Genomic DNA, 25,154 nt, shown 5'->3' with positions numbered 1-25,154 from the left:
ATCTTTCAGTTTTCACAGATGCTTTCAACAATAAAGTCTTCCCTTGCATCAAGGCACACATTATAGGTGCTGAGTAAATAGTAACTGATTAAATGATTCAGATTTTTCAGATCCTGATCTATCTTTTGATTCCACCCCCAGCTCCATCACTATGGTGATGCATGAGAGGAACTCCTAAGGACTTCTTTGTAACGATTGGCTAGAATAGGTGAAAACCTTGCCTGGATCTCCTTCACACATTCTGACTGCAGAAGTAACATTCATTATAGTCAATAGGTGCTCCTGGCTCAAAAAACAAAAAAATCTAGTAATATTATTGTAGATCCAAGAGCAAAATTCCATTATTACAACAGATCTAACGTAGGGCTTAGTGATTCTCCTACAACTGGGCACTTCACAGTCATTCCATTTACTTATATGTAGAAATAGCTTCTGATCTAAGTGTAGTAGGTTTTATACTATCTGATTCACTGGACTGGCATTTCCTTCAAATCAAGTACCCACTTTCATGCCAGCAACAGGAGTTGCTGTTCATTCTTTGCCCCACAAAAATGAGTCCTGGAAAGCAGGAAATCACCTTTCTCCCAGCTGTTTTTCATACCCCCGAAGCATTGTGTCGATCTGAAAGCAAGATATGCTCCAATATCCCTTGTCCTTCTCCCTCCATCACTGTTGATTTCTCCTTTATGTGTAGGCATAGCTTACATTGTAAAGTAAAAAGAATGGGAAGCAGAATATACAGGGTCATTCATGATGGCCCATGTGTTGGCACATTTTAACGAAATGTTTGCTCCCAGACTGGGGTGCAGTGGCGTGATCTCAGCTCACTCCAACCTCCACCTCCCAGGTTCAAGTGATTTTCCTGGCTCAGCTTCCCAAGTAGCTAGGATTACAAGTGTGCACCACCACACCCGGATAATTTTTGTATTTTTTAGTAGAGACGGGGTTTCGCCATATTGGCCAGGCTGCCAACATAGTGAAACCCTATCTCTACTGAAAAATCTGGCCTGCCTTAGCCTCCCAAAGTGCTGGGATTACAGTCGTGGGCCGCCATGCCCAGCTTCTATATTTTTAATATAGTTAATCAGTTTAATTGCCCAATTTGTGTCTTACTTTGATCTTATATCAAGAAATTATATTACAGACTTAAACTGTGTAAAAATACATAAAGTTATATTCATATGTTGAGATTAACTCTCTAGGATTTCATTAGTCTAAGAGATTTCTGTTTCCATGTTTAAAAAATTAATCTTTAAAAATAATTTAATTTTTCTATTACAAATATTAATATATGCAAGCCAATACCTGCCTCCCACAAACATCTGAACCATTTCTAACTCTGAAACTCTGTATTTATTGACATTTACAAAACAGAACAGGTAAAAATTTTCTTGTTAAATTTATGGTTAGATTCACAGTTTTGAAATGAATACTTTTAAGTGGTTTTTAATAAAAATTAAAGAATTTCATAACACCTACACACACACACCACTATCTGTGCCCAGCAACAAGGTTGCGATTAAATGGTCTTCACCTTTTTGGCACACCCCAACCTCATATCGTTATCCCAGTAGAGGCAGAAAAACGGGTCATAAAAGGCCATACTACTGAAGCTTCTTCCAATTTATAAACATCCTGACCCATTTCACATGGGATTGAAGTTTCAAGCACACAGGTCAGATGACTTCAAGACTGGCTACGTGATGCTCTGCATAGTAATTGCAAAATTTCTAAGTCGTATATTTGCCAAGAAACCTCTGAGTCTCTTCAGGGTTGACTTTGAGATTTCACAAGCAGAATCACAAGTATGACTAAAAGTATTTTTAACCGTTTGAGTCAAATTCAGTAGCCATTTTGTATTCATCCTCTGGGAGGTGGAATAGCATAGTATCTAAGAATACGGGCTTTGGGGACACACTGGCAGTTTATCCACTGGCCAGTAGGGTGGGGTTAAGCACACTACTTAACCTCCCCAAGTTTTATATCAATAAAATGAGGAATCAGAGTTGACAATTTGTGTAAAACTTTTAGCACAGTGTCTGGCAATAGTAAGCTTTCAATAAATTTTATTTATTTGGAGAGCATAAAGCAAGTCACACATCTTTGCCAATGTACACAGTATGTTCAGAACACAGATTATCAGAACATTGGAAAGTACTTCTTAGAATCATTCTGCAACTCATCTGTTGCCATGAGTTAGACACAGCTTGAGGAAACTTGGGTTAATCCGTGTTGAGTGAAACTACCATTTCAGATTAACTGAACAATTCATGAAGGGCAAGCAATGAAAGTTTTACATGCCGTGATTTTATTTTCTATAACTTTCCTCATAATTAGAATTTTTCCACAGGATGGTCAAAAGTACTTGCAATGAATTAGATATGTTTTTATAACTAAAATACCTGTAATTACGTTAAATAGTTCTAAGTGTATAAATAACAGAAACTCTAAATGGATACAAATATTTCAAATATCCCTACAAAATTAAAATTGATGCGTTGGAGATTTTGAACTAGCCATCCTGAAACTTTATAAGACATCTGTCAAGCCAGGACACTTAGTACTATATAAAACATCATGTTCAATAAAATGTATGAACTTTATTAAAAACTTAGTATATGTCAAACTGCGTGCTACAAATTGAAAAGTGTAACATTAAATACTAACCTTCAAAGAATTCATAATCTAAAAAAGGAAACAAACAAACATATTTAAATGCACCTGTTAAGTACTATAATAGATACATATTTGAACAGCCAATGGAAGCCAAAAGAGAAATAAGAGGAAATCAGAGTGGAATACAGAGATGGTACTGGCTAGAAAGGTAAAGAGAAGTGGTAACATTTGCACTATACTTTAAAGAATGAATAATAATTTTCCATGCTAGATTTTCCCTTGGCAAGGTAAATCTAGCATGGAATACTGAAGATAGATGGCATGCTTGTTACTCCCAGCCATTGTCCTTTAAACAAAACCAAAACTCTCCTGTGTAATTTTTCCATATGCCCCATAAATGTTAGTTTGAAGGTAAATAAAGCTTCTTGACCTCATCTCTCCTCTCATAACAATCACCCATTTATCCCCCAACTTTCCTATCTGTGGACTTTGGTTTTACATCTTGACTTTCCTATTGATATCTTTTCCCATTTGATATCATGAAGAAAGTGTCACAATCAATATTTTAGAGTTTTTTCATTTATTTTCTAAATAAAGATACACATAGATCATGATTTAGGTATTTGCACTCATATAGAAGAAAGGAAAGGAATTTCCTACTTAAAAACAACTACTGTCCAACTTGGGGAAACCACGGTTTTTTTAAAGACCTTTTTGTTCCACTGAGCACTTTGTAGAATAGGATATATGAAGATGGGCCTGGAGGAACTTCAGATTTAATCATGGTGAATGCATTGTGTCTTCTATAAGAAATATAAGAGGAGAGAGATCCAAGATGGCTGATCACTAGCAGCTCGGGATTGTAGCTCCCACTGAAAGCGCAAAGAAGGAGAGGACGCCACACCTTCACATGAATTCTTGTTGCTCACGCACCAGGAGATTCCCAGCGGAGGAGCCCCACGGGTCGCCAGCGCGACTATTGTGACCGGCGAGGCGGTTTTGCCGGCGCCTCAGAGCGTCGGTTCTCGGTGCAGAGTCGGAAAAGCACCCTCAATCTTAACGCCGCTGATTTGGTCGGTGCAGTGGGTTGCTCAGATTTCGGCGCTGAGAATCAGTAAGTTGGACGTCCACTCAGAAACCCAATTACAAAGACGGTAATTATAAAGACCACAGATGGATAAATCTACAACGAAGGGAGGAAAACGGTCAAAAAAGGCTGAGAATACCCAAGATCAGAACGCCTCTTCCTCAGCAGGGGATCCCAGTTCCTCATCAGCAACGAAACAAGGCTTGATGGAGAACGAGTGTGTTCCAATTATAGAAGCAGGCTTCAAAACGTGGATAATAAGAAACTTCTGTGAATTAAAAGAACTTGTTATAACACAATCTAAAGAAACTAAGAACTTTGAAAAAAGGTTTGACGAAATGTCAACAAGAATACAAAATTTAGAGAGGAAAATAAGTGAATTGATGGAGCTGAAAAACACAATACGAGAACTACGTGAAGTATGCACAAGTTTTAACAGCCGAATTGATCAAGCAGAAGAAAGGATATCAGAGGTCGAAGATCAACTCAATGAAATAAAACAAGAAGACAAGACGAGAGAAAAAAGGATAAAAAGGAACGAGCAAAGTCTCCAAGAAATATGGGACTATGTGAAAAGACCTAATCTACGCTTGATAGGTGTACCTGAATGTGACAAAGAGAATAAATCCAAGCTGGAAAATACGCTTCAGGACATTATTCAGGAAAATTTTCCCAGCCTAGTAAGGCAGGATAATATTCAACTCCAGGTAATACAGAGAACACCACAGAGATATTCCTCAAGAAGAGCAGCTCCAAGGCACATAATCGTCAGATTCACCAGGGTTGAAATGAAGGAGAAAATACTAAGGGCAGCCAGAGAGAAAGGTCAGGTTACCCACAAAGGGAAGCCTATCAGACTTACAGCAGATCTCTCAGCAGAAACCCTACAAGCCAGAAGAGAGTGGGGGCCAATATTCAACATCCTTAAAGAAAAGAACTTTCAACCCAGAATTTCACATCCAGCCAAGCTAAGCTTCACATGTGAAGGAAAAATAAAGTTTTTTGTGAATAAGCAAGCACTCAGAGATTTCATCACCACCAGGCCTGCTTTGCAAGAGCTTCTGAAAGAACCACTACACATATGAAAGGAACAAACAGTATCAGCCTTTCTAAAAAAATTATCAAAAAGAGCATCAATATAATGAAGAATTTACATCAACTAATGGACAAAATAGCCAGCTAATGACAGTATTAAACTCACATATATTATTATTAATTCTAAATTTAAATTGACTAAATCCCCCAATCCAAAGACAGGCAATTTGAATAACAAAACTAAAACCCATCAGTATGCTGCATCCAGATCCATCTCACATTCAAGGATACACAAAGACTCTAAACAAGGGATGGAGAAAGATTTACCAACCAAACAGAGAGCTAAAATAAATAAATAAAAAGCAGAAGTTACAATTAAGCAACAAAGATCAAAAGAAGCAAAGAAGGACATTATATAATGATAAAAGGATCAATGCAACAACAAGAAGAGCTAAAGATCCTAAATATATACGCACCCAATACAGGAATACCTAGACATACAGGACTTATAAAGAGACTTAGACTCCCACATAATAATAGTGGGAGACTTCAACATTAATATTAGACAGATCAATGAGACAGAAAATTAACAATGATATTCAGGTCTTGAACTCAGATCTGGAACAAGTAAATGTAATTAACATTTATAGAACTCTCCACTTTAAATATACAAAATATACACTCTTATCAGTACCACATCATATCAATTTAGAAGTTTAAATGAAATCTTGGTTGGCTCCTTGTTTGTTATTCTCTTCCCTCATTTTCTTTCATGTCTCCATTATTAAGGACAATTATAGGCATACCCATATTTAGACTGCATTCTAGCCTGGGCAATAAAGCAATACCCCCATCCTCTCTCCCTCTTCCTCTTTCTCTTTCTTCCTCTTCTTTATTCTAAAAAAGAAAAAGAAAGAAATATAAGAAACAGAAATATGCATCTACCTTTGATCAAACTACAGAATTCTACATTTCCAAATCATAAAACAAAAAAGTTATGAGAAGATGTGAAGACTCAAACCCAATGCAAAACAGAATGAAATTTCTCAAAGAACTAGAAGCAAAACTACCATTTGATCCAGCAATCCCACTACTGGGTATCTTTTTCCAAAAGGAAAAGAAATCATTATATCAAAATGATACCTGCACTCATGTGTTTGTTGCAGCACCATTCACGACAGCAAATATATGGAATCAACCACAGTGTCCAACAATGGATCAATTGATTTCTTTAAATGTGATATATATACACAATGGAATATTATTCAGCCTATAAAAAATTAAATTGTGTCTTTTGCAGCAACATGGATGAGACTGAAGTTCATTATCTTAAGTGAAATGAACCAAGCATAGAAAGTCAAATATTGCATGTTCTCACTCATAAGTGAGTGTTAAAAAAATATGTACCTTGTCGGGCATGGTGACTCATGCCTGTAATCCCAGCACTTTGGAAGGTAGAGGTGGGTGGATCACCTGAGATCAGGAATTTGACACCAGCCTGGCCAACATGGTGAAATCCCATCTCTACTAAAAATACAAAAATTAGCTGGATGTGGTGGCACATGACTGTAATCCCAGTTACTCGAGAGGCTAAGGCAGGAGAATTGCTTGAACCCAGCAGGTGGGGGTTGCAGTGAACCAAGATTGCACCACAGCATGCGAGCCTGGGCTTCAAGAACGGGACTCTCTCTTAAAAAGGAAAAAAGATCTTTGTTTCAGCCAGGCAGGCATGGTGGCTCACACCTGTAATCTCAGCACTGTGGGAGGCCAAGGCATGGGGGGACCACTTGAGGTCAGGAATTCGAAACCAGCCTAGCCAACATGGTGAAACCCTGACTCTACCAAAAATACAAAACTCAGTCGGGCGTAATTGTGGGTGCCTGTAATCCCAGTTATTCAGGAGGCTGAGACAGGAGAATTGCTTGAATCTGGGAGGTGGAGGTTGCAGTGTGCCAAGATCACACCACTGCACTCCAGCCTGGGCAACAGAGTGAGATTTGGTCTCAAAAAAATATATATATATATGTACACATGGACATAGAGAGTGGATTGATGGGAAATGGAGATCTGGAAGTGTGAAGGTGTGGGAAGTGGATGACTGATGAGAAATTACTTAGTGGGTACAATGTATGGCATTTGGGTAATATAGCAGACCTAACTACTGGAGAGGCTGAGAGAGGAGGATTACTTAACCCAGGAGTTTGAGGACTATGATCCTCCACTGCACTCCAGCTTGGGCAACAAAGCAAAACTCTGTTTCTAAAAAGAGAACCCACAAGAGGATAAATTTCAGCCAAACAGTTAATGAATGAATAAGTTACTCCAAAAAGGTTGGCGTTGAGTATTGATGTCACTTTACAGGACCAAGATTTAAAATAATAGGGGGATTATGGTTAAAGGACAAATATAAGACAAAAACCCTGATAATGTAGAAATAATGTAACTAATGAAAATCATAATTGAAGGGATGAGAAAAGGTAAGAAATAGCATAAATATGTTGATTTCTCCACTTTTTATAGCTAAGCATGCATCAAAATACATATTAAAAGCTATCAAATCAAGTAATAAAGATAAAAGTATATTTAAAGTTATAGTAGATACTAAGAAAAATCACAAAATCTATTAAAACTGGCAGTGAAGAAGTATAAAAGGAGGAATTACATTATAGTGCATAACCATGGATATGATCTAAAGAAATAGTGGATTAAATATTTTAACTAGTTCTGTGACACTGTAGAATGAATAGAGTTGACAATAATTTATTATACATGTTCAAAAAGCTAAAAGAGAGGACTTTGAATGTTCCCAACAGAAAGAAATGATAATTATCCTAATTTTCTCCTTACACATTGTATACATGTATTGAAATACCACTCTGTACCCCCAAAAAAGTAATTAAAATAAACAAAAGCTTTGGGAAAAAATATATTTTAAATAAAGTTTGGGTTTAAAGGTAAACACCACGAAAAAAATATGAAACTGCCAAATTATTAAAAGAAATATGCAAATTAAACAGTGATCAGTTATAGAGAAAGATTAAAAAAGAGAAACCAAGCGAATCCATAAAAACAGAAAGCATAAGATAAAGTATTACGATAGAAGTAGGTGCAATCATATTAAGATCTAATTCATGAAAATAAGCTGAACTAATCTATTAAAATACAAAAGATACAAAAGACTCATAAAAAACAAAGTCGCCTCTCATCCCACCACCACATAAATTCTAGGTGGATTTAAAATAGATCAGATTCCAGGTGGATACAAAATAGATCAAAGATTTAAACAGAAAATGAAGTTACAGATAAACTACAAAAAAAATGGGAGAATTTTTAATAGTACAATATTAAAGTGGGGAGGATGTCTGTAAAACCATTAAAGTTTTAATAAATGCATTTGTAGAAAACAAGAACTAAAAATCATTGCTACTTCACATTATCAAAATCTAGCCAAAGAATAAATGAAAATCTAGAGAAAGGTATCTTCAAAATATGACATGATCATTCCTGTAATATGGAGAGTTCTCCTATACCATAATCTAAGTGTGATAAATTGATTATTTTTTAAAATCTTCCATGCTCCTCCTGTGGGATATACATCCCTGCCCTGATAAATGTAAATAAAGACACCTTTGCTTTGACCAGTGGAATATCAATAAAATTGAGATCTGATGCTTCCAAGCAATATGTAATCTTTTTTGTTTGGCTTCTTTTACTGGACAAAAGGATTCTGAAGTTCCCTCATGTTGTTGCATGTATCAGTAGTTTCTTCCTTCTTGTTCCTAATTAGTGTTTCATTGGATTACTATATCACAATTTATTTATCTCTTTTCCTGTTGATGAATAGTTACGTTGTTTCTAGTTCAGGCTATTACGAATAATCTTGTTATGAACATTCTTATGCAAGACTTTTTATGGGCATGTGTTTTCAGTTCTTTTGGGAAACTAAGAATAGAATTACTGGGTCATAAGATAAATTTATGTTTAATTTTTTTAAAAACAACTTAAAACCATAAAAACCCTAGAGGAACACCTAGGCAATACCATTCAGGACATAGGCATGGGCAAAGACTTTATGAATAAAACACCAAAAGCAATTGCAACAAAAACCAATATTAACAAATGAGATCTAATTAAACTAAAGAGCTTCTTTCTGCACAGCAAAAGAAACCATCATCAGAATGTATAGGCCACCTACAGAATGGGAGAAAAATTTTGCAATCTATCCATCTGACAAAAGTCTAATATTTAGAATCTACAAGAAACTTAAATTTACAAGAAAAATAAAACAACCTCATCAAAAGTGGGCAAAAGATATAAACAGACACTTCCCAAAAGAAGACATTTATGTGACTGACAAACATGAAAAAAAGCTCATCATCACGGGTCATTAGAGAAATGCAAATCAAAACCACACGCCAGTTAGAATGGCAATTATTAAAAAGTCAGGAAACAAAAGACGCTGGTGAGCCTGCGGAGGAATAGGAATGCTTTTATACTGTTGGTGGGATTGTAAATTGGTTCAACCATTGTGGAAGACAGTGTGACGATTCCTCAAGAATCTGGAACCAGAAATACCATATGATCCATTAATGGGATTACTGGGTATATACCCAAAGTATTATAAATTATTCTGCTATAAAGACACATGCACATGTATGTTTATTGTTGCACTGTTCACAAAAACAAAGACTTGGAACGAACCCAAATGCCCATCAATGATAGACTGGATAAAGAAAATGTGGCACATATGCAGCATGGAATACTATGCAGCTATAATAAAGAATGAATTCATGTTTTTTGCAGGGACATGGATGAAGTTGGAAGTCATCATTCTCAGCAAACTAACACAGGAACAGAAAACCAAATACTAGGTGTCCTCACTCATAAGTGGGAGTTGAACAATGAGAACACATGGACACAGGGAGGGGAATATCACACACCAGGGCCTGTCGGGGGCTGGGGAGCAAGGGGAGGGAGAGCATTAGGACAAATACCTAATGCATGCAGGGCTTAAAACCTAGATGCAGGTTGATAGGTGCAGCAAACCACCATGGCACATGTATACCTATGTAACAAACCTGCATGTTCTGCACATGTATCCCAGAGGTAAAGTAAAAAATTTTTTTAAAAAAACAACTTAACAGTTTTTCCAAAGTGAGAATTCCTATTGCACTATCTCATCACTAATATTTGTTTCTATCAATCTTATTAATTTTCGCCATTCCAGTAGGAGGAAAATGGTAATTCGCTATGGACTTAATCTGCATTTTTCTGATAATTAATTATTCTGAGTACCTTTCCACTTGCTTTTTGGCCATTTGAATATCCTCTTTCTCAGACATCTGTTCAAGAGTTTTTCCTATTTTCTTCAAGCTGCTTAGCTTTTTATTATTGTGCTGTAGTTCTTTACATATTATTTTCAATGGGATCAATTTCTTATTTTACTAAACTTTATTTATAAATGTTGAGGGTACATAGTAGGTGTATATATTTATGAGGTACATAAGATACTTTTGGTACAGGCATGCAATGTGTAATAATCACATGATGGAGGATTGGGTATTCTTCCCCGCAAGCATTTATTCTTTGTGTTACAAACAATCCAATTATGCTATTTTAGTGAAAATGTTTAATTAAATTATTATTTACTATAGTCCCTATGTTGTGCTATCAAACACTAGGTCTTATTCATTTTTTCTAACTATATTTTTTTAACTCATTTATCATCCCCACCTCCCCCTGCTCTGCCCAGGACCCTTCTCAGCCTCTGGTAATCATCTTTCTATTCTTGGTCTTTATGAGATCAATTGTTTTGATTTTTCAATCCCACAAATATGTGAGAATATGCAATGATTGTCTTTCTATGTTTGGCTTATTTCACTTAATAGAATTACCTTCAGTTCCATCCATATGGTTGCAAATGACAGAATATCATTCTTTTTTATGACTGACTAGTAATCCACTGCGTATATGTACCACATTTTCTTTGCCCATTCATCTGTTGATGGACACTTAGGTTGCGTCCAAATCTTAGCTATTGTGAACAGTGCTGCAGCAAACGTGGGAGTGCATGTTTGTGCATATCTCTCTGATATAGTGGTTTCCTTTTTGGGGCATATATACACAGAAGTGGGATTGCTGGATCATATAGTAGCTCTATTTTTAGTTTTTGAGGACTCTCCAAACTGTTCTCCATAGTGGTTGTACTAATTTGCATTCACGTCAACAGTTTATAAGGGCTCTCTTTTCTCCATATTCTCACCAACATTGTTATTGCCTGACTTTTGGCTAAAAGCCATTTTAATTGTGATGAGATGCTATCTCATTGGAGTTTTGATTTACATTTCTTTGGTAATGAGTGATGTTGAGCATCTTCTCATATGCCTAGTTGTCATTTGTGTGTGTCTTCTTTGAGAAACATGCACTTAAATTTTTCGCTCATTTTTAATCAGAATATTAGATGTTTTTCCTGTAGAGTTGTTTTGAGTTCCTTACATATTCTGGTTATTAATGCCTGGTCAGATGAGTAGTTTGCAAATATCTTCTCCCATGTGATGAGTTCTCTCCTCACTTTGCTGACTGTTTGCTGTGCAGAAGCTTTTTAACCTGATGTGATCTCATGTTTCCATTTTTGTTTTGGTTGCCTGTGCTTGTTGGGTGTTACTGAAGAAATTTCCCCCAGATCAGTGTTCTGGTGACTCTTCCCCAACATTTTCTTGTAGTAGTTTCATAGGCTGAGGTCTTCAATTAATCTTTAATCCATTTTGATTTCATTTTATAAATGGTAAGAGATGGGAGTCCAGTTTCATTCTTCTGCATGTGGATATCCAGTTTTCCCTGCACCATTTATTGAGGAGACTGTCTTTTTCTCAATGTGTGTTCTTGGCATCTTTGTCAAAAACAAGTTCACTATAGATGTGTGGATTTGTTTCTGGGTTCTCTATTCTGTTCCATTGGTCTATGTGTCTGTTTTTATGCCAATACCATGCTGTTTTGGTTACTATACTTCCGTATACCCCTATTCTGGATCTTTAATGATTATATATAAATTTTAGGATTGTCTTTTTTTTTTTTTTACCAATTCCAGTAACCCCGGAGTAAACCCAGAAAAATTATTCTCCAAGTTCTCTTCTTCTAGAACAATTCTCTATACCAAAATCTGTATTAGTCAGGGTTTTTGAGAGAAACAGAACCAATGTGATATATGTTGGGCTCACACATTTATGGAGGCTCCAAAGTCTGGTTGTCAGGCTGGAGACTCAGCAGAACCAATGGTGTAGTTCTAGTCTGTGGTGGATGGCTTGAGAAACAGGAGAACTGATGGTTGAGTGCCAGTCCAAAAGTCTGTAGGCTCAAGACCCAAGGAGAACCTATATTTTAGTTCAAGTCCAAAGACATGAAAAGACCAATGTCCCCTCTCAAGAAGTCAGACAAGAGGAGTCCCCTCTTGCTCAGGTTTTCTGTTGTATTCAGGTCTTCAGGTCTTCAGTTGATTGAATAATCCTACCCACACTGGGGAGGGCAATCTACTTTACACAGTTTGCCAATCCAAATGCTCATCTCAAGGAGAAACACCCCACAAACACACCCAGAATAATGTTTGGCCAAATGTCTGGCCACTCTGTAGCCCGGTCAAGTTGACACATAAAATTAACAATCACAGCTATTGTGGAATTAACCTAAATGCCCATAACAAATAAATGGATAAAGGAAGTGTACACACACACACACACACACACACACACACACAGACAGCAGAATATTATTTAGCCAGATCAATGACATCCTGTCACTCATGGCAACATGAATGAGCCTGGAGGACACTATGTTAAGCAAAATAAGTCAGACACAGAAAGATGTTCTCATTCATATGTGGGAGCTAGAACAATTTTGAACTCATGAAAGTAGAGAGCAGAGTTATGGGCATTAGAGGCTAGAAAGGGTAGGGAGGAGAGAAGGCTGCGGAGAGGCTGGGAAACATACAAAATTACAGCTAAATAGGAGGAATGAGCTCTGTTCTGAAACACTGTAGAGTGGATGTGGTTAACAAGAATTTATTGCATATTTTCCAAAGCTAGGAGAGAGGATTTTGAATGTTCACAAAACAAAGAAATGAAAATGTCTGAGGGGATAAATATGATAATTACCCTGACTTGATCATTACACATTGTATACACATATGAAAATATCACCCTGTATCCCATAAACATATCCAATTATTACATGCCCACTAAAAATGAAAGGAAAGAATTAACTATCACAGAGATGAGCCCAGGAGCTTATAAACAACTTTTCGAATTCCCCATCCTGAACTCCTCACATGCCATAATTTCCCTGGTCCTTGCCAGCTCCTAGGAGCTCATCTTTTCAGAGCACCACCCAAGCAAGGGGATTATTTACTTCACTCTACACCTTGCTTGCCGCGACCATGGCATTAAGCAATAAAAGGGCAGAAAGAGTGAAAAAGCAATGGAGTATGCCCACCTGCTTAGGCCACAGCTCTACTTATCAGAAATGAGGTGCAAACGGGCTACAAAGGACTGAGGCACAAGAAAATGGAGTGAAGAGAAGAGTTTCTTGCACTCTCTCTACGTGGTAGGAGACTGTTTCCTGCTCCTCAGCTGGATCAGGAAGGCGGTCCTGAGCCCTGTCTTTTCGTACCCAAGTCCACTTCCAAGTGCAGGCCTCCTTGAAGACAGACTGGGAGACATCAGAGAAGGGAAATGGTAAAACTCAATGCCAGCTCAGTGTTACTTAAAATTCTTTTGAGAGAGAATCTCACACTGTCACCCAAGCTGCAGTGCACTGGTATGATCCGGGCTCGCTGCAACTTTCATCTCCCAGGTTCAAGCCATTCTCATGTTTCAGCCACCTGAGTATCTGGGATTATAGGCATGTGCCACCATCCTTGGCTATTTTTTGTAATTTTAGTAGAGATGGCATTTCACCATGTTAGCCAGGCTGGTCTCAAACTCCTGACCTCAAGTGATCCACCTGCCTTGGCCTCCCAAAATGCTAGGATTATAGGCATGAGCCACATACCCAAACCCTAGAGCTGTTTTTCTTCGTTTCTTCTTTTTTCTTTTTTTAATTCATCTTTTTTTTTCTTCTTTTTTTTTATTGCATTTAAGTTTTGGGGTACCTGTGAAGAACATGCAAGATTGTTGCATAGGAACACAGGTGGCAGTGTGATTTGCTGCCTTCCTCCCCTTCACCTATATCTGGCATTTCCCCCCATGCTATCTCTCCACAACTCCCCACCCCCTGCTGTCCCTCCCCTATATCCCCCCAACAGACCCCAGTGTGTGATGCTCCCCTCCCTGTGTCCATGTGTTCTCATTGTTCAACACCTGCCTATGAGTGAGAACATGCAGTGTTTGATTTTCTGTTCTTGTGTCAGTTTGCTGAGAGTGATGGTTTCCAGGTTCATCCATGTCCCTACAAAGGACATGAACTCATCGTTTTTGATGGCTGCTTAATATTCCATGGTGTATATGTGCCACATTTTTGCTCTCCAGTCTATCATCGATGGGCATTTGGGTTGGTTCCAGGTCTTTGCTATTGTAAACTGTGCTGCAATGAACATTTATGTGCATGTGTCCTTATAGTAGAACGACATATACTCCTTTGGATATATACCCAGTAATGGGATTGCTGGGTCAAATGGAATTTATATTTCTAGGTCCTTGAGGAAGCGCCACACTGACTTCCACAATGGTTGAACTAATTTACACTCCCACCAACAGTGTAAAAGTGTTCCCATTTCTCCACATCCTCTCCAGCATCTGTTGTCTCCAGATTTTTTAATGATCACCATTCTGACGGGCATGAGATGGTATCTCAATGTGGTTTTGATTTGCATTTCTCTAATGACCAGTGATGATAAGCATCCTCTCATGCTTGTTGTCCTCATGTATGTCCTCTTCTGTAAAGTGTCTGTTCACATCCCTGCCCACTCCTGAATGGGCTTGCCCATCCCTTTCCTGTAAATCTGCTCTAGTTCCCTGCAAACTCCAGACATCGGCCCTTTGTCAGATGGGCAAACTGCAAAAATCGCCTCCCATTCCATTGGCTGCCAATTCACTCCAACGACTGCTTCCCCTGCTGGACAGGTCCCACCTGTCCACACTGGCCCCTGCTGCTAATGCCCCTGGTGCCCCATCATGCAGTCCCTGCCTACGCCTACATCCCGAACGGCCTTGCCTGGATTTTCCTCTAGCGTTTTCATGGTGCTAGGTCTCACGTCTAACTTTTCAATCACTCTGGAGTTAATTTTAGTGTAAGGTGTCAGGAAGGGGTCCAGTCTCCACTCTCTGCACATGGCTAGACAGCCTTCCCAACACCATCCATCAAACAGGGAATCCTCTTTTCATTGAAACTTTGAAGGTTATTATTGGAAACATTATTTTGAATGCAGTGTTTTTAAAAGCCAATTCTTTTTTATCCCTTTTAAAGGTAGAATTTGCACATGTATTACAATTCAGGAGTGTCATCTCTGTAACTAGCTTTTCTCCACCTTTGCCCCATTCTGCCCCTCTACATGTTTCCTACCAGGCATGTTTCCCATTTTCCTATTGGTGGAGGAGGGAGAACCATCTTTATTTATAATGAAGACCTCTAAGATCCCTATGATGAATGCAGGAACTCTCTTGGTAGTTTGTAAATATACAAAGGGATATTTGTTTCGAGGGATGGGAGCAATGCTTATCTCACAGTATGAGTGGTCTGTGTGAGGCTGTTCCTTCAGTTTCTTCTCCAGACTGTTCTTTGGTTATCAATAAGTCAGAGGTCTGGTGCCTCATGTTTAGGTGAAAGCCAGAGAATGACAGCTGTAGCAATATCTCAGCATAAGACCTTGATGTGTGATTCCTGATGACCGGTTTCATTTATTTATGTTCTAAAGCAAAGCCCCGGTCCTTTTTAAACCACTAGTTTAAAAAACCTGTGTTAAATGAACAGTAATTTCCTGGTAGGTTTTGTGCTTTTGTAGCATTGTGTGTCCATCTCTTATATGTAAGGGACAAGGCACCAGAATCAGGCTTTATTTCGATGTTGAAGATGTAGTTTTCCATTCCATGAAGAACATCATTGGTATTTTGAGAGGGATTGCATTTAATCTCCAGATTGTTTTATGTAGTACGGACAGTTTAACAATATTGATGCTTTCAATCCGTTAACATGAAATAGTTTTCCATTTTTTGTCTGTCCTCTTCAATTTCTTTTAATCAGTGTTTCATAGTTTTCATTGTAGAGATCTTTCACTTCTTTAGTTAATTCCTAGATATTTAATTTTATCTGTGACTATTGTAAATGGTATTACATTTTTAATTTCTTTTTCAGACTGTTTGCTTTTTGGGATAAACTTCTACCAATTTTTGCATGTCGATCTTGTATCCTGCAACTTTACCAAATGTGTTTATCAGTTTTTTGGTGATCTTTAGGTTTTTCAGTAAAATCATTGGGTACCAGGTTTTTTTTTTTTTTTTACTGCAAGACTTTTTATTACAGCCTCAATCTGGTTACTTGTTATTGGTCTATTCAGATTTTGGATTTCTTCATGGTTCAATCTTGATTAAGTTGTACGTGTCTGGGAATTTGTCCATTTCTTCTAGATTTTCCAATTTATTGGCATATAGTTGTTCACAGTGGCCATTAATGATCCTTTGAATTTTTGTGGTATCAGTTGTAATCTCTCCAGTTTCATCTCTCATTTTATTTATTTGGCTGTTCTGTCTTTTTTCTTAGTTTGTCTGGCTAAAGGTTTGTCAATTTTGTTTAGCTTTTTTAAAAAAACCAACTTTTTGTTTCATTGATCTTTTTTACTGTCTTTTTCATTTCGGTTTGCTCTTGCTTTTCTAGTACTTTATACATTTACCTCTTAGTACTGCTTTGACTGAATCCCATAGGTTTTAGTATGTTGTGTTTCTATTACCACTTATTTCAAGAAATTTTTTAATTTCTTTCTTAATTTCTTCATTGGCCCACTGGTTATTCAAGAGCCTATTATTTAATTTCTGTGTGTCTGTATAGTTTCCAAAATTTGTCTTGTTATTGATTTTTAGTTTTATTCCACTGAAGTTGGAGAAGATGCTTGATATCATTTCACTGTTTGCGAATGTTTTAAGACTTGTTTTGTGACATAACATATGGCTAATCCTAGAGAATGATCTCTGTGCTGAGGAGAAAAATGTGTATTCTGCAGCCATTGGATTAAGTGTTCTGTAAAAATCTATTAGATCCATTTGTTCTATAGTACAGATGAAATTCAGTATTTCTTTGTGGATTTTCTGTCATGGAAATCTGTCCAATGCTACAAGTGGGATGTTGAAGTCTCCAAATGTCATTGTATTGGAGCCTGTCTCTCTTTAGCTGTAATAATATTGGTTTCACAGTACAGCAATTCCTCAAAGAACTAAAAGCAGAATTACCATTCCACCCAACGATCCCTTTACTATGTATGTACCCAGAGGAATATAAATCATCCTACTGTAAAGACACGTGCATGGTTCATTGGAGCACTATTCACAATAGCAAAGACACCGAATCAACCTAAATGCCCAGCACTGACAGATTGGACAAAGGAAATGTGTTACATATACACCATGGAATACTATGCAGCCATAAGAACATCATGTTTTTTATGGGAACATGTGTGGAGCTGGAGACTATAATCCTTAGCAAACTAATGCAGGAACAGAAAATTATATACTGCATGTTCTCACTTATAAGTGGGAGTAAAATGATGAGAAATCATGAATACAACAAACCCTTCTCACACAAGTTCATCTATGTAACAAACATTCACATGTACCCCCAAACCTAAAATAAAAGTTAAATAATAATACTACTATTGGCTTTATATATTTATCTGGATGCTCCACTGTTGGGTGCATATATATTTACAATTATTACATCCTCTTGCTGAATTGATCCATTTACTATTACACAATGACCTTCTTTGTCTCTTCTTACAGTTTTTGTCTTGAAATCTGTTTTGTCTGACATAAGTGTAGCTACTGCTGTTATTTTTGGGTTTCCATTGGCATGGAGTATATTTTTCCATCCCTTTCCTTTCAGTCTATACATAGCTTTATAGATGAATTATGTTTCCTGTAGGCAACAGAGGCTTGGGTCTTGGTTTTTCATCCTTTTAGCCAGTTTATGTCTTTTGATTGGAGAGTTTAGTCTCTTTACATTTAATGTTATTATCAATAAGTAGGGACTTACTCTTGCCATTTTGTTGTTTTCTGATTTCTTGCTTTTTATTTCTTGTGTATCCTTTGCATGTTTTTCAACTTGAGGTTACCACAAGGCTGGCAAATATTGTCTTATAATTCATCATTTTAAACTGTTGAAAACTTAACACGGCATAAACAAACACAAAAAGAAAACTGATTAAAAAAAAAAAACTCTACCCTCTAACTTTGTCTCCCAGCTTTTTAACATTTTGTTGCTCCTCTTTATGTCTTACTGTACTGGAAACATTGTTTTAGTTATTTATTTATTTATTTTTTTTTTTTTTTTTTGAGACGGAGTTTCGCTCTTGTTACCCAGGCTGGAGTGCAATGGCATGATCTCGGCTCACCGCAACCTCCGCCTCCTGGGTTCAGGCAATTCTCCTGCCTCAGCCTCCTGAGTAGCTGGGATTATAGGCACGCGCCACCATGCCCAGCTAATTTTTTGTATTTTTAGTAGAGACGGGGTTTCACCATGTTGACCAGGTTGGTCTCGATCTCTCGACCTCGTGATCCACCCGCCTCGGCCTCCCAAAGTGCTGGGATTACAGGCTTGAGCCACCGCGCCCGGCCATTTTAGTTATTTTTAATTGGTTTATCATTTGGTCTTTCTACTTAAGACAAGAGTAGTTTCCACACCAAAATTACAGTGTTATACTGTTCTGTGTACTTACTATTACCAGTGAGTTTTGCACCTTGAAATGATTTCTTCATGCTGATTAATATCCCTTTCTCTCAGATTGAAGAATTTCCTTTAGCATTTCTTTTGGGACAGGTCTGGTGTCGATTAAATCCCTCATCTTGCCGGGCGCGGTGGCTCAAGCCTGTAATCCCAGCACTTTGGGAGGCCGAGGCGGGTGGATCACGAGGTCGAGAGATCGAGACCAACCTGGTCAACATGGTGAAACCCCGTCTCTACTAAAAATACAAAAACTAGCTGGGCATGGTGGCGGGTGCCTATAATCCCAGCTACTCAGGAGGCTGAGGCAGGAGAATTGCCTGAACCCAGGAGGTGGAGGTTGCGGTGAGCCGAGATCGCGCCATTGCACTCCAGCCTGAGTAACAAGAGCGAAACTCCGTCTCAAAAAAAAAAAAAAAAAAAAAAATCCCTCATCTTTTGTTTGTCTGGGAAGGTTTTCATTTCTCCTTCATACTTGAAGGGTATTTTCACTGGATATACTATTATAGGGTAAAAGTTTTTTCCTTCAGTGCTTTAAATATGTCATGTCACTCTCTCCTGGCTTGTAAGGTTTCCACTGAAAAATCGACTGCCAGACATTTTGGAGCTCGATTTTATGTTATTTATGTCTTGTCTCTTGCTGCTTTTAGCACAGCACTAGGCCTTGCTCAAGGCCCTTCCCTTCATGGTGGTGAGGTACTTAAGGCCCTGGGCCTGACCAGAAATGCTGTATGGGATCCAGGGATTAAAGTCAAAAACCTTAGCAACTTACCGAATATTCTATTCTACTGTGGCTAAGCTGTAAACCCACGACACAAAGTCCTTTTCTTTATCCATAGCCTTTAGGAGTTTGACTATTAAGTGCCTGGAGATAATCTTTGGGTTAAAACTGATCGGTGTTCTGTAATCCTCTTGTACTTGAATGTTGATATCTGTCTCTAGGTTTGGGAAGTTCTCTGATAATATTTCTTTGAATAAACTTTTTATTCTTATCTCTTTCGCAATTTTCTCTTCAAGGCCAGTAACTCTTAGATTTGCCATTTTGAGGCAGTTTTCCAGACCCTGTATGTGTGCTCCATTGTTTTTATTCTTTTTACTTTTGACTCCTCTGACTGTATTTTCAAATAGCCTATTCTTCAAGCTCACTAATTCTTTCTTCTGCCAGATCTCTTCTGCTATAAAGAGACTGAAGCATTCTTCATCATGTCAGTTGCATTTTTGAACTCTAGAACTTCTGCTGGATTCTTTTTAATTATTTCAATCTCTTTGTCGAATTTATCTGATAGAATTCTGAATTTCTTCTCTGTGTTATCTTGAATTTCTTTGAGTTTTCTCAACACAACTATTTTGAATTCTCTGTCTGGAAGGTCAGGTATGTATTTTTTTTTTTACAGGATTAGTTTCTGATGACTTATTTAGTTCATTTGGTAAGGTCATGTTTTACTGAATGCTGTTGATGCTTGCGAATGTTAGTCAGTGTCTGGGCATTGAAGAGTTAGGTATTTATTGTAGTCTTCACAGTCTAGGCTTGTTTTTACCTGTCCTCCTTGGGAAGGCTTTCTGGGTATACAAAGAGACTTGGGCCCCATGCCCAATAATGCTCTGGGTTTTAAAGACTCGTTGAGGTACTGCCTTAGTGGTCTTGGATAAGCTCTGGAAGAATTCTCTAATTACCAGGCAGAGACTCATTCTTTTCCCTTATTTTTTCCCAAAAGAACAGAGTCTTTCTTTTTGTGCCAGGCCACCTGGTGCTGGGGATATGGTGATGCAATTACCTTAGTGGCCACCACCACTAGGACTGCACTGGGTCAGACCTGAAGCCAGCACAGCACTGGGCCTTACCCAAGTCCCTTCCCTTCGTGAGTTACCTGAGGCCCTGGGCCTAAGCAGAGATGGGATCCAGGGGTTGGAGTCAAAAATCTTAGCAATTTACTAGATGTTCTATTCTACTGTGGCTAAGCTGGTATTCAAACCTCAACACAACGTCCTTCCTACTCTTCCCTCCGCTTTCCACAGACAGAGGCGCTTCTCCCAGTCCACAGGGGGTTCTGCCAGGCCACTGCCAATGTTCACCCAAAACCCAAGGGCTGTTCTGTCAGCTTGTGGTGAATGCTGCCAGGCCTGAGACTCACTCTTCAGGACAGTGAGCTCCCCTGTGGCCCAGGACAGGTCCAGAAATACTGTCCAAGAGCCTAGGCCTGAACTCAGGGACCCCATGAGTCCGCTTTTTGCTCTACCCCACTGTGGCTGAGCCCTGGTACTTAAGGTGCAAGACAAAGTTCTCTTCCGCTTTTCTCAAACAGAAAGAGTCTTTCACTATAGCCACCAGAGCTGGGAATGCGCTGCATCTCCCCTGAAGCCGGCACATCTCAGGCCCCAAGGCCATGGTATACTCCCTAAGTGCTGTTGGTCATTCAGGGCTCAGAGCTTCGGGCCCTTTTCTTCAAAGTTGTGAATTCTCTTTTGGCCTATACAGGAATGTCTAGAAATGTCATGGAGGAGCTAGGGCCTGGAATAGAGACTGTGCAACTCTGCCCAGTGCCCTATCCTACTATGGCTCAGCTGGTATCCAAGATACAAGGCAAAGTTCTCTCTACTCTTTACTCACCTCTCCTTAAGCAGAAGGAAGGGATCACTTTTGTCGTTATGAGCTGCACTACCTGGGGATAGGGGAGGGATGGTGCAGGGACTTTCTTAGCTGTGCCAGCTGGTGTCTCCCTAGGTCATATGCCACCCTAGTTCACTGGCTCTAAACCTAGACTAGCACCAGATATTGTCTGGGAATTTCAGTCCTTGTGTCCTAGACTGCCTTTCAAGTTTACCTAGGAGTATCAAGCACTTTAGCCTGCAGTGGCAAGGCTTCCCAAGAAACTCAAGTTCCACTGCTGAGATAGGTGGTTCCCTTCTGGCTAGAGCTGGTCCAAATGCTTTCTCTGTGCACGGGTGCTGCCTGAGCACAGCGCAGCTTTATTCTCCACTGTGACGGAGCATCACTGAGTTCAATGCAAAGTCTCCCAGCCACTGCACTCTCCTTTCCAAAGTGCACAGATTCTCTCTCCATGCCATACAGCTGCTGTCAGGGGATGAGGGACGGGATGGATGGCATCAGCAACTCAGGACTGTCTCCTGCCCTCGTCAATGACTCTTTGCACATTATGAAGTTAAAATCAAATCCTGTGATTGCTCACCTGATTTTTGGTTCTTGTGATGATGCTTTTCTGTGTGCAGATAGTTGTTAAAGCTTAGCATACTACTTGGCTGATTTTTGTTTTTTGTAATAAAGCTTTTCTGTGTACAGATAGTTGTTGAAATTTGTGTATTGCTCACCTGATTTTTGGTTTTTGCAACAAGGCTTTTCTGTGTGCAGATAGTTGTTAAAATTTGGTGTACCTGTGGGAAGGACAAACAGTGTAGGCTTCTAGCCACCCAACTTCCTCCACCCCTCAAGGTAAATATATTTTTTTCTACTGCAGGTAGTGCTTTCAGTGTCTTCACTAAGAAATCTTTGGTCACCTCCAGATCGTGAAGATATTGTAGTTTTTCTTCTTGTGAAAGAAATTTTCTCCTCTAGAAATTTTACAAATTTAGTTTTTATGTTAGATTCACATTTCATTCAAATGAATTTTGGATGCAGCACAAGATGAATCTCAAACTTCCTTCTTCCCGTTATACTTATCAGTTTTTATAGGCCTATTTGTTGAAAAGACTTTTCTTTACCCATTGAACTGAACTGAAATGAATTTGCAACCTTTTCAGAAATCAATTGATTGTACATTTATGCCTGTTTGTGGAATTTCATTCTGTTCCAGGGATCTGTTTGTCTGTTTTTATGTCAGCACCACTCTGTCTTGATTGCTGTAGCTCTGTAGTAATTCTCAAAGTCAAATAATTAGAGTCTCTAACTTTGTTCTTCTCTGGCAAGATTCTTTGAGCTATTCTAAGTTCTTTTCTTCTGTATAGTGAGAGAAAATTAATGATGCAAGAGAGAAGATATGTCATGATATGTCCATAAGATTACCCACAATCAAACCAATCAAACATCATTTATCCTAGGATTTGTTATTTTTAAATTGTGTATCAATTTGACAGTTGAAATTGATATTTCATTACTCTTATAGCATCACTTGATTACCTAGGCATTTTATGCTGTTTTTTTTTTTGATTTTGCATTTCTTTATTACAAAATTATTTTAATGTTCTGTGCTCATCATTATCATATGCCTTGTATTGTTATTTGTTTTTTTTCAGGTGAGAAAGAATAGACCCCTCCTGGACTCTCTCAAATGCTGCCAAATCCAAACTTGCTGGGGAAACAGTGAATAGTACAATACAACAGGAAAATCGTGCATTTGGAGAGCAAACAGAGATGTAGGTAGAAACTGACATCGGAAAGGTCTTATATTACATGAACAAAAAATTGCAGGTGGAGAGTACTAATGTGAAATCTGAAGGGGTGGGCAAGACTGGAGTTGAGAAGATACATTAGTCAACACAGCTGAGTATTTTTCCAATACTTCTCTTTTTCTGGTCCCATGTAAATTTTTTTACCCTTGGATCCTAAATGGACAACATCATTTATACCAATCGGACATGGAGAAGAGGAAAAGTAGAGGGTCAAAAATGGTACAAAGATTACCTGCCTGATTATGTGAGTAAATAATGAAACTATCAGCTAATGAGTTCAGAAAAAGTATGTCTTCCTTTAATACAGGATAAGATGATTGATAAACATAAGTCAGGAAATAAATAAATGGCAATAAGATTACAAAGAATTAAGGCAAAGCAGAGGGCTCAAGAAAAATGATAAAGATGTGAAATAGTTGTTGTAAGAACTGGGAAAAGAAATATTAGAATGAAGTAAGAGTACCGCTAAAATGGCAGATGAAGAAATCACTTATAGATGTGTAACAGAAGTGATCATTGCGGTTTTGCAATATTGTGTAGTAGCATTCTGCAGATCAGGCATAACAAGGAAAAAAGTTGGAAAGTAAGCTCCAAGTTAAAATATAGTGATTTCTCCAATGTTTGTGAAATCTTTACGTCTTCTCTAATCAATCAAACTGTCAGTTCCTTGAGAGTGAGGACTTGAGATACACAATTTCTAATGCTTCACAGCTCCTAGCTCAGTGCCATGTACAAATGAGTGCCTAATATGTAAATATTAATAAATATGAGGCTGGGTTGGTGGTTCACATTTGTAATCTCAGCACTTTACGAGACCGAGGTGGGCAGATCACAAGGTCAGGAATTCAAGACCAGACTGACCAACATAGTGAAACCCCATCTCTACTAAAAATACAAAAATTAGGGCTGGGCGCGGTGGCTTATGCCTGTAATCCCAGCGCTTTGGGAGGTCGAGGCAGGCGGATCATGAGGTCAAGAGATCAAGACCATCCTGGCCAACATGGTGAAACCCTGTCTGTACTAAAAAATACAAAAATTAGTTGGGCGTGGTGGAGGGCATCTGTAGTCCCAGCTACTCGGGAGGCTGAGGCAGGAGAATTGCTTGAACCCGGGAGGCGGAGATTGCAGTGAGCCAAGATTGCGTCACTGCACTCCAGTCTGGCACCTGGTGACAGAGCAAGACTCTGTCTCAAAAAAAAAAAAAAAAAATTACCGGACGTGGTGGCATGCACCTGTAATACCAGCTACTCTGGAGGCTGAGGCAGGAGAAATGCTTCAATCTGGAAGATGGAGGGGGCAGTGAGCCAAGATCTCAGCACTGCACTCCAGCCTGGGTGACAGAGCGAGACTCCATCTCAAAAATAATAACAAAAATAAATAAGTAAATAAATAAGATACTGTTATTTGTACATCTTTAAGTGAAGACTATAATAATGTTGAAAATGTCTAGTTTTATAGGAAGTTCATTTGTTCATGCCTTTCCTATGAATTGAAATATCTTTTCTAATTCATTTGCATACAATGTAGTCAAATTTTTCAACTCCAAACAGAATAAATTTTAGGCAACATAAAAATCACAAGCATAGAAAGAGTCAAAAACTGCTTTCTGAACTCCTTCCCAAGTATATAATAGCAATTACCCAACGTCCTGATAAATATGCCAGTCAAAATGTTTAACAGGGAGAGCAGGAGTACTCATTCCTGTAGGCCAAAAATACTAGATGAACAGAGAGATCCTGAGATTGAACAAAAGAAATTCAGAAGAGAGAAGCAGACTTTTATTTTCCCCCTAGGGCATGAGCAGTTACTTAGGCTAGAAGTTTCTCCTGCTGCCCCACCCAGTGGGTGATTGAAGATACGAAGACCATTTTCTGGGTTTGGTGTAAAATGTCCTAGATATTTCAAGTGTCCATTTTGAAATTATAATTTTTTTATAACTTTGCCCAAAAAAGTTGATTAAAATTGGCAAGAATTGACTCTGAAGAGAATTGGTAGTAGTGAACAATTCAAAAAGAGACACAAGCATTTCTTCAGTATTTTAGTTCAAACAAATGGCACACTGGCTAAAGTATTTCAGCAGGTGGGATTTTCTTACCTA

This window comes from Saimiri boliviensis, chromosome 3 (assembly GCF_048565385.1).
Source record: "Saimiri boliviensis isolate mSaiBol1 chromosome 3, mSaiBol1.pri, whole genome shotgun sequence".
Lineage (NCBI taxonomy): Eukaryota > Metazoa > Chordata > Mammalia > Primates > Cebidae > Saimiri > Saimiri boliviensis.
This window is presented reverse-complemented; position numbering follows the sequence as displayed.